Consider the following 10,950-nt stretch of genomic DNA (forward strand, 5'->3'; position numbering starts at 1 on the left):
CGAGCTTGGTAAGCAGAGAAATCTCACTCGTGTTAGCGTCCGCAGCAATAGCAGGAACAGCGGATGAATCTGGTGATATTGTAGTTGAAGGAAATTGTGGAGAATGATCTGACAGAGAAATGTCTTTTGTGGGAGCACTCGCAGAACTCTTGGTGACTGGTTTTAACAAGGACGTGCTATCAAACGTTTTAGTTTCCACAGGCGTGGCTTGGGAAAGCAGTGGAGAGGTGTGTTTAGCAGTCTTGTTTTCATCGGACGAAACGACCGACATCAGACAGATAAGCAAGAGACATACAAATGGCGTTCCTAGGCTGACTCCTGCCTTTTGCGTCCTGTTTTGTTTTTGGGTCATCTGGAAAAAAAAACCACCACCAGATGTGTTTTTAAGACACGTTTAAAAAGGACACTACAAAAGTTTTGTATGTTGGCTAAAAGATTATCCTAAAGGGAATTCACAAGCTTGTTGTTTCGTTTTGAAGTGAGCAATCACCACACACATAAATAGAGACAATAAATACATCTCCAAACCCCAGGCATGCACAACATAACCTGCTAAACAAGTATAATAAATATATCTTGATGTACATTAATTAGAAGAGCAAGCACACTTTTTTTCTGTACTTTGTAATAATATGCTATTTGTGAAAAAAAAGATTATCCTGCACCAGATGCACACTAACAACTTTGACACTCATGAAATACAATTTATTGATAGCATAACACATTGCTCTGAAGACTCCACCCACTACACTACCCGTCATAAAAAAGTACACAGATACATTTAGCTGTAGATCTTTGTGATGCGGCCAGTTATATTAAAACCAAGTATATTGCCAGAAAGGTAATTCATTCTCATACAGTATAAAATAAAGAGTTTAATTTTTCATGAACTAGTGTTTATGCAGTGGACCGTAGACCTAGCTAGGACACCCCCAAAATACAGACACTAAAATACACAAAATATCAATCTGATCTCAAATGGAAGAACAACTCATTCTCTACCCATACAAATTTATTTGGTTCAGCTGTTGTGCCTAGCAGTGTTGTTTTGCCATTTTGAAGAAGACTGGTGTCAGAAGCCGTAAACGATTTGTTTTGGCGTCATTTTGTGTGGGCTATGTGGGTAAAAACCTTGTTGTTTTGTAATGGCTCGTTGTATTGCTTTTAAATTTGACATGAGTATTTTAAACACAATTGCAAAAGAGTGTGTAAAATAACATTGCGTTTTGATGAGTTTGTTGGACGTACTGGAACTTTTCAGAAAAGTTTTATTAAACTGAAATCACTTTTTTTTAGTTTTACCCGCATAGCCCACACAAAATGACGCCAAAACAAGCCTTCGACGGCTTCTGGCGAGGCTGACACCAGTCTTCTTCAAAATGGCAAAACAACACTGCAAGCTATATAGGCACAACAGCTGAACCTAATCTATTTGTATGGATAGAAAATGAGTTGTTCTTCCACTTGAGATCAAAAACGGGGTCACTCTTGCTTATTTTGATTTTTTGTGTATTTTAGTGTTTGCAAGTTTGCTTTTGTGAATTTGATTTTGGGGGGTGTTCTAGGTCTCCGGTCCACTGCATACACACTCATTCATAAAAAATGAAACTCTTTATTTCATACGGTAGGGGAATGAATTACCTTTCTGGCAATATACTTGGTTTTAATATAACTGGCCGCATCACAAAGATCTACAGCTAAATGTATCTGTGAACTTTTTTTCATGAAGGGTTGTGCAGAACATTTTGACTGTAGAAGGCTCGAATCGATCAGATTATCAGATTTAAAGGTCCTTGTCTACATTTTTATACCGAAATCGCCATTTGACCATAAAAATGCAGAGTCTATTATCTACAAATATCAACAATACACCCCCTTTCGATCAGGAAAGACGAAGCCAGTGTAGCCGTTTGAAAATGCATTGTAGTACTCATAGTAGGATATCCTTATTTGGAAAATGCCAAGCGCAAAACTCCTCTCAAATCCCGTGCATTTCGTGCGTTTAAAAAAAAGCGTGGACAGCGCTCCAGTGTCAAACTGTTGCTGCACTTGTTTGGGCGTGGCTATAAGCATAGTGACATGAATTTGATTGGTCAGTATTTTTAGGCAAAGCACATGTTCTCAGAGAACAGAAAACAAAATATTGGAAGCGTGAGTCACGCTACCCAAAAATTACATCTTTTTTTACATATATTTTTTTTTCTATAACTTTTTTCCCCATGGTTCATTCATCATCTGACATAACTTTTTAGCGAAATCTAACCATAAGATTATTGAAAAAAAAGCTAAAATGTAGACGACAACCTTTAAGAAAGACGTGCGCGATAGCACTGCGAAGGCTTGGGTTTTTTTGCGAGAAAAAGCCTGAAATGCGCACATGAAATACTTCAAAGCATTGATTAACTAACCATCTCAGCGTCCTAGTTTCAAGTTGAGTACACATGCAAAGCAAAATCAACATGAAATTCTTTTCTTGTTGTTCGGTTTTGATAGGTACCATTAATGTGTTTTTAATGCGATATTTTGAGTGCTTTTTACTGCCATCCACTCATAATAGACGTTTTCCGGAAATAACTATGTCATGACTTTTAAGCGTTGGTTTAATACTATCTTTTCACAGTGATTTTTTCCTTTTCTTTCTTTTTTTCGATACTGTTTAAATTTGATATTATTAGCATCTTTTGACACAGAAAAAGGTTATATCACAATGATACAAACGTTTCACTACATGCAAATTATGTAAAGGTAAAAAAACATGCACGATAAGGCTTGAGCGAGTCCAATTATTAAAGTGGCAACCGAGTGTGTCGTAAACATTGCGCTCGCTCACCCCTAGGATAAGGATAAGATTCATATAGTCTTGTGAGGTTACCCTCATGGAAATTCGGGCTGGAGCAAGCGAGCTGCCATACAGTAGGGAGATTCAAAGGACAGCACGTTTCGTTTTGCAGCTCGTTTCGTTTGGTGAATGAGTCACCCCGCGAAACGGAACGTGAAACGAGACGGCATAGGCCGCAGACAAGATTTAGATGTATTCACGTTTCGTTTCGGAATGAAGGAAGGGCGATAAATCTTCAAGTGAAATTATCACGTCTGTCCTCGATCAGAATGGAAAAAAACCCCCTAGGAGGTGGTCCAGAATCGGGCATACTTTGATTATTTTCAGTCCAAATAAATCACACAGACTTTGTTTATACAAAATCACATACGAAGCCAGAATAAAAATTCGATGCGATGACCTACTTCTGCTTCGCCATTTGCTTTCTTCACCATGAAGTTGGATAAATGTACCAGGATCAGCACCCTTCAAAATATTTCAGTTCATAACAGTTGTCTACCTCCAATGAACACATTCTCAGCGCTGAAAGACTGTGAAAGGGTTGATGAATCTAGCAATGCATAAAATGGCCAACAAATAAAACTGTTAGTGTGCAAAACTACTCACAAAAGTTGACGAAATATTGTTCGTTTTTTGGGGGTGGAAAACGTGACTGCGTTTTGACGTTCCACGTTCCGTTTCAGTTGACCTTCACCTTTCCAGCGAGAGACCCCCGAAATGATGACGTTTACCACAACTTCAAAACGAAACGTCCCGACGTTTCGTTTATTAAATCTCCCTACGGCGCTACCCGTTTTTTGGTGTGTTTTTCTCCTGCATGCGTGAAAAAAATGTTTCCAAGCCCTGAGACTTTCGTTGTGAACTTGAGTTCTTTATCGTGCGCATGCGTGCACACGGGGGTGTTCGGACACCGAGGAGAGTCTGCACAAAGTTGACTTTGGGAAATACATTCCTCGCCGAACGTGGGTATCGAACCCACGTCGAAAGTGACAACTGGTTTTGAAGCCTGCGCTGCTACCGACTGAGCTATTTCCCCGCCCCTCTGCGTTTGGAGAGCTCTGTTAGCAGGCCATTTAGTATGTCTCATATTTTCTGTCCCGACTCTAAGCTTGATTAGCACAATGTTAACATAAAGCAGATTAATTGCACAACAAAACAAACAAATAAAAACAATGAAAAAGAAACCACACACAAAAAACTATTTCTTTTAAAACCCAATTCTGTTTGCAATGAATAAATGAAAAGGGAGATTCATTCAATAACTTATTATTTACATGTAACTACAAATTGCATTGCAAAATCTACAAGGAGAAATGTTCCCCTGTTCAAAGCATTCTCAATTTTGCACATTTTTCCACATTAGTTTATTGTTCAAAATTCCTGAAACATTCCAGTCAAGCGCACACTCAAAAAAAGAAAGGAGTGAACGAAGAAAAAAACAAATCAATCACAGTGTAGACAAAACCGCGACAAGTCTTTTTTGTTTGTTCATTGCCTGCTTCTGCGTATTGTTACCTATTTATGTGACGGAACTTTGAGTATATTTTCTTTCTTGCTTTATTTTCTTAAATTGACCTTTTTTTCTATGAGTGTGTGTGTGTGTGTGTCTGTCTGTCTGTGTGTGTGTGTGTCTGTCTTTCTGTCTGTCTGTGTGCATGTGTGTATGTGTGTCTGTCTGTGTGTGTGTGTGTCTGTCTGTCTGTGTGTGTGTGTGTGTGTGTGTGTCTGTCTGTCTGTGTGTGTGTGTGTCTGTCTGTGTGTGTGTGTGTGTGTGTGTGTGTGTGTGTGTGTGTGTGTGTGTGTGTGTGTGTGTGTGTGTGTGTGTGTTGTTGGTGTTTCTTTCTTGTGATGTTATTGCACCTGTTTATGTTTCATAACATCAAGATTTTTTAATCTTACCGTTAAAGCCGAGTTGACGAAGTGGGCGCAGCAGATGGATGGGATGTAACCTAGGAGGTTAGGAGCTCAGACAGGGTCATTATATAACACTTTTTTTTCATGAATAATTCAGGACTTAATGACTCGGTCGAACAACACGAACATTTAAGGTCTACTCTGAATATTCGGGGAAAAGCATATTGAACAATGAGCGATTGTTTACCTCTTTGTACTTACAGAGCTCCTGTTTGTATGTTTATATAGTTTAATTGCGCGCTCATGTTTGTGATATAAAAGTAAATTTAATTAGATTTAATTTGATTTGAAACCCATCCTGCATACTGGAAAAAGGCGAGTTGAATAGAACACAGATCACGTGGTCTTAACAGGAAAATGTATGTCTTCATCTAATTCGAATGTTGGTTTGTGTTTTGTTGGTTCACCTTGGTTTTCTGTTCAGGGGTGTTTTTAAATGCTTTTGATGTAAGGGATGTGTGTGTGCTATGCTCTATGGAATTTCAAACTAGCATGGTAAAATGTTGAGTTCTACGCATTCGGTTCCATTGAAAGGTCGCGTTTTTGAAAGATGATCTGCTAGAGCGAGTATTGACGTTATGCTGCCGGAGCTACAAACTAGCTGGAATTTTGAATTTTAATTTCGAAACATTATTTGAAAGTGTATGCGTCGCATTGTCATTTTAAATCAACCAGGCTTGAGTATCAAGCAGGATTGATTATGTAAGCGTTTGGCGTAAACAAAGTGTCAGCCTCTATTTGTCCGTGTCCTTTCATCACACTGTCGGCACATTCAACCCAAAATGTTTTAAGTGGCTGGGGATATTGTACATTGCTTCGAAAAGGAACATTTCCGCCTGTGGCGGAACTTTCGGACAAACAGGGGGGGGGGGGGGGGGGCGGTAAAGCTAGGAGATATCTTGTTTGGTGGGTGCGTAATGTAAACTCGTCCCAATAATCCATGGTTAATACACACAATTGTCAATACATGAATGTGGCAGAGAGTTCTTGTCCAGTTGCTTGCGTTGTCCGCAACTGTTTACTGCTGGCATACAAGTCTCGACGCAGTTATCAGGAAACCAAAGGCAAAGCAGGAAATCAAAGGCAACGCTACGAAAATTGTGCTAACACTTGCTACAAGACTTTGACGCAGGCGAACGGGGATAAACAGATTCATATATGTATGTGTGTGAGTGTTTGTGCGTGCGCGTACGTGCGTGAGAGCGTGCGTGCGTGCGTGTGTGTGTGTGTGTTTATGACATAAATGTTTTTAACAGGAAGTGACTTTCCCTATTATATTATGTATCGATTGAACACTGGATTTCCCTTCTTTGAGCCATTTGACGTCCGAGTCCGACAAAACTTCATATTTAGGCGGCCAGCCGAGACTACACAATAGCAAAGAAACTACAGTGCATGTTTGTGTGCGTTTAATCATAAAAATCTCCAAAGGAATTCTAACCAGAATAGATCGAAACATAAATGTTATTTGTATTTGCTAGCGCGGTCTCGGAGAAACACCGACTGTCTCGATCTGTGTACAATTTAATGTCATATTTTGGTCAAAAATACAAATAACGTATATAACATTTTGTACAAATGCAAAATCATTTTAATTTCGCTTTTGCCGAGTAACAACATTACATTTTTTTTTAAATGTTGTAAAACATTATTATTAAATTTGTATGTTGATGTCCACATTTTCTGAATGATGTCAATGATAAAACATGTTGTTTATTTGTAGTCACAATTGTTTTCTTACCATTCAAACAAATCGAAGACGGGCGCAATGGTCTTGTGGATCAGACGCCGGCCTCCCAAGCGGATGGTCGTGAGTTCGAATCCCGGGTTAAGTGTGGAGATTTTTCCGATCTCTTAGGTTAACTTATGTGCAGATCTGTTAGTGTCTTACTCCCCCCCCCCCTTTCGTGTGTACACGCAAGCACAAGACTTAATTACACACGGAAAAGATCCTGTAATCCATGTCAGAGTTCGGTGGGTTATAGAAACACGAAAATACCCAGCATGCATCCCCGAAAGCGGCGTATGGCTGCCTAAATGGCGGGGTAAAAACGGTCATACACGTAAAACCCTTAGGGAGGTTCAGCCCATGAACGAAGCAGAATAAACAAAACGCAATTGTGATGGCGGAAGTCACTTTTTATACAATATGCAAATCATGAAAGAAACCGCAAATATTCTCATTTTTGACATTGCAAGAAGCAAACATATTATAGCAAGTGTTCATGCAAATTTCGTAGCTGTAAAATTAATGTAACTTCCTGATAACTTTGGCTCAACAGCTGAATACCAACATTGTTTTTAAGGGGAAATCCGGTCATGAATATTCTGCCACAACTATGCATTGATTATTAATATTTATTCCCCCCTCTCCTTCTTTACCTCTGTAAACTTGTAGGGGTAGTTATTTTTCGATAATGACCCAGCAACCAAACAAATAACGACCCAGCAACAGCCTGAATCCTCGATAGTGCAATGGGTTGAGAGGTTGTTCTGTTTCGGTACTACTTTTTGCGACTGAAAAGTTCCGAACGCTCTAATGTACGAAGTATACATCTCTGGAGCAAACAATACAAACATACCGCATTTAAATTAACAACTACAGGCCTGAACACATGAATCTCCATATAAAATCCATGAGTTCGGTTGTTTTCTGAATCTCATCTGCCGTGCCGTCAAGCCGTTCATCACAAGCAATTTCCCAAGGCAAGTAACTCATACTTTGTCTAGCGACAAGAGTAGTTCCCCTTCTTTTCACTCAGTTCCTTCGACAACAGACTGCAATCCGACGGTCAGTTTTCAACAATATTTCATTTAATAAACAGATCACACGCAACCAAATGCACACATCTCATCAATTTAAACAACATAAAGGGGTTTCATACACTATTTTCCCCAGAAAACTGAACTTCATACAGTTTTTAACGTTGGAACACGGGTGCAAAAGTTCGTCTGCTAGTCCCATTTGACGAAAAAACATTTTTCTAAGCGATACCAAAACATATACAGAACACACAATATCTGCCTTTGCCGCCACAGCAGAATAACAGCATATCTGTGTACTTGATTTTAGCCCAAAATAGGAAAACTGACAAGAAGTGTTAACAGAATGGAATGATTTGCACGGAACTATACAACCGCGCATTAATCGATCGCCTGCGCAGGTTGACTGGTTGAGAGAATAGGATTCGATCAAACTTTCGCAAAAAAACTCCTCTTTTCTTTGAATAACTGAAGAAAGGAGGAATAAAGAGGTTACACACCTCGTCTCAGTGATTATAAAAAATAATGGTCTCAGTTCGCGGTCATGAAAAAGCTCGCTAAAGCTCGCATTTTTCATGATCCGCTAACTTCGACCATTATTTTTAATAATCACTGAGACTCAGCATGTAACCTCTACATATTGGTCGCAAATTACTTGTGGACGAGCTTACACCTTACCTTACCCAACACCATCTCACTGTCCGGACTATGCACATCCCTGTTTCCCTTTACTTGTACTGATACCTGCAAATGCTATATAGGCGGACATCTTCTTTTCATGAACAGTGTAGATAATTACTAATCACTGAGATCATTTTTGGCTGAAGCGGACCTTCTACTCGTAAAAGCAATTTGTTAAAAGTTCAGCAAATATCTCTTTTAGAAACGGTGTTTCCGTTTACCAAACATTTATGTAAAGTCGGGTCAATTTCAGTTGATCGTGGTACCGTTTGTATGCACACGTTGCTATGGGCATGATCTTTGATAGAACTACCAAATAACTCCAGCTGAATGAAAACAGTTGCATTTCCTTCAGAATAAATCAGCAAGAGCAAATAAATTTATTCAACATTTTGAACTTTGCAAAATAACAGCTCAATTGAAGTTTATCGTGATTCATCAGTTTTGAGGTGGGTAAAGCAACCCGTAAGAATCGTGCCCGCAATTTAAAACTTGCATTAAACTGCAAAACACGCAGACACACATTTTCCTTTGAAAATTGCCTCATTGGTGTCTTCCTGAACTTTCGTGAGCCGTTTACTCTTCCGGTTGCAGAATAGAAATCTTTTTATAAAACAGACAAGCCCACTTTAATCCTAAATAGTGTTTACTCAATGAGGTGAGTCAATCTGAATATAAATAAAACATTAGTGGCATCAAGGATTCAGGGTTGCTGAATTACTTATAAAATGTTAAATAACGACCACATTTGAACGTCAGCACCAGAACAGAGCTTCTTCCGACACCTTGACCATTGCTGTCAGATATCAACTTTGACTTCGAAGGTAAGATCTGCAACATATACTGTTTTGATGTTTTGAAATTTGTATAATCGCCAGAAAGAGTAATGACAAAAGACAAAGTGAACGGGAATTTTCCCATTCGACTTTTCTTTGCTTGAATCGGGTAACAAGAGGTGCTCTCGCGGAGTTTAAAATGCGGTAGCTGTGATGAGGTACAAGCACCTGCTTCATAATCTTAGCATTTCGCTTTTTGTAGATTTGTTCATGAGACAATTATTCACAAAACAATCATTTTTGTCACACTCGAATATTTTTTTTGTGTGGCTTTATCCTGCTTCCCGTTTTTCCTAGTGCTTGTCTGCAAAGGGAAAACGTATCGACAATGCATATAATTAAGCCGTTTAACATTGTACTATATAACTAACGCCCCAAAAAGTGAAAAACCTGAAATGCCAGGGTCCACGGCAGCAGGGCCAACAGCCCGCAAGGGGGACCCCAGAAGCTGAGGCTTTAAAAAAAAATATTTGTAGAGGCAAAGAACAGCCTCTTCTGGTACCAAAATGTATGTTAATAAATTATAAAATAATACACATTCTGCCTCCATCAACCATCCAAACTAAAAAAAAAATTAAAAAAGGTTTAAGTTTTACTTTAAGAAACCAGATTTTTCGGTTTTACAAGTTTTCAAAAACCGGATTTTCGGTGAGAACCGGAAAGGTGTTAGCCCTGCCTATTTGAGCGACTGTCACGTGACCCCTGTGAAAAGATCTTCAATTCGTACAGTGTGACAGTTAAGAGTTTTAAGGGCACAGAAAGGTTGAACAAAATACTACGGGTATGATTCTGTTTTAGTTGAGGTAAAAAAAAAAGCCGCAATATTTTGTTAACACAGATTGTTGTCAATGTCTAGGGGAATGCGGTCAAGTTTTCAGTTTTTAAAGGGGTAAGGCAACAAAATTGGGATCTAGGGTGAAGGATATGTCCTCTCACTATTATTTTAAACAATTCTGCCATTGTTATTTCTCCCAGATGATTCGAAAACGGAATGGCAAGCCAGGGGCAGATGTCAGAGTGGGAATACCTTCATTACGTTGCGTACTCGTTATTCTGGCGTCGGTTGTGTTTTCTTTCGGCACGCAGACTTACCCAGGCTACACTTTGGCGTATTCAAAAGCCATGCCAGTGGCAAGCACTCCTGTCGAAAAGAAACCAACAACTGAACAGCCAAAGCGAGAGAGTTTTATATCTGCAACCCAAAAGATAACTTCCCTTTTGGCGGATCCGACACAACAGACGCCCGAGTTTTTCCCAGTCACAAAGCAAGCAGAGTCATCTACTGTCTTTGGTACTTCTGCTGACGGCATGTTGCTTGCAAAAAGTGAAAGCATTTCTTCAACAAAAAGCCCTTTGGAAAAATTCACAACTCACTCCTGGAAGACCGTTTCAAGTGCTGAGGCTTTTGGGATTTCTCCACGTAGCATGTCAGGATTGAATTTATCTTCCCCTGGATCAAACCAGCCTGCAATGAAGAAAAGGAAAGAGAAGGAAAAGAAGAAGAAAAAGAAATGCAAGCCAAAATTTCGTTCGATCACGGATTTGGTGGGTCGAGTTGAATGGACAAGCGCAGAAAATGAATGCAGGCCCTCCATGACTTGGAAGGTTAGTGTTCCCCAAGACTATGGACTTACTTTCAAGCTTCATGACTTGAAGTTACATGGTAGTACATATTTGTTTGAGTACAGAAATAGCTTCATAGAAACTGCATATCTCACGGACGCAAATTTTTCTTCTGACAGCATATCAGGGATCAGTTATTATCCTAAGATGTTCAACCTGACTGACATGAACATAGTGATTATCACAAGTGCACAAAATAGCGTGAATGGAGTAAGGCATTTGAACATATCCTTTTTTGCCCACAAGGTGAATTCCTTCCCGAGATTAGCGCGAAGCAACTTTCCACATGGAATG

This window comes from Littorina saxatilis, linkage group LG10, assembly GCF_037325665.1.
Source record: "Littorina saxatilis isolate snail1 linkage group LG10, US_GU_Lsax_2.0, whole genome shotgun sequence".
Taxonomy (NCBI): Eukaryota; Metazoa; Mollusca; class Gastropoda; order Littorinimorpha; family Littorinidae; genus Littorina; species Littorina saxatilis.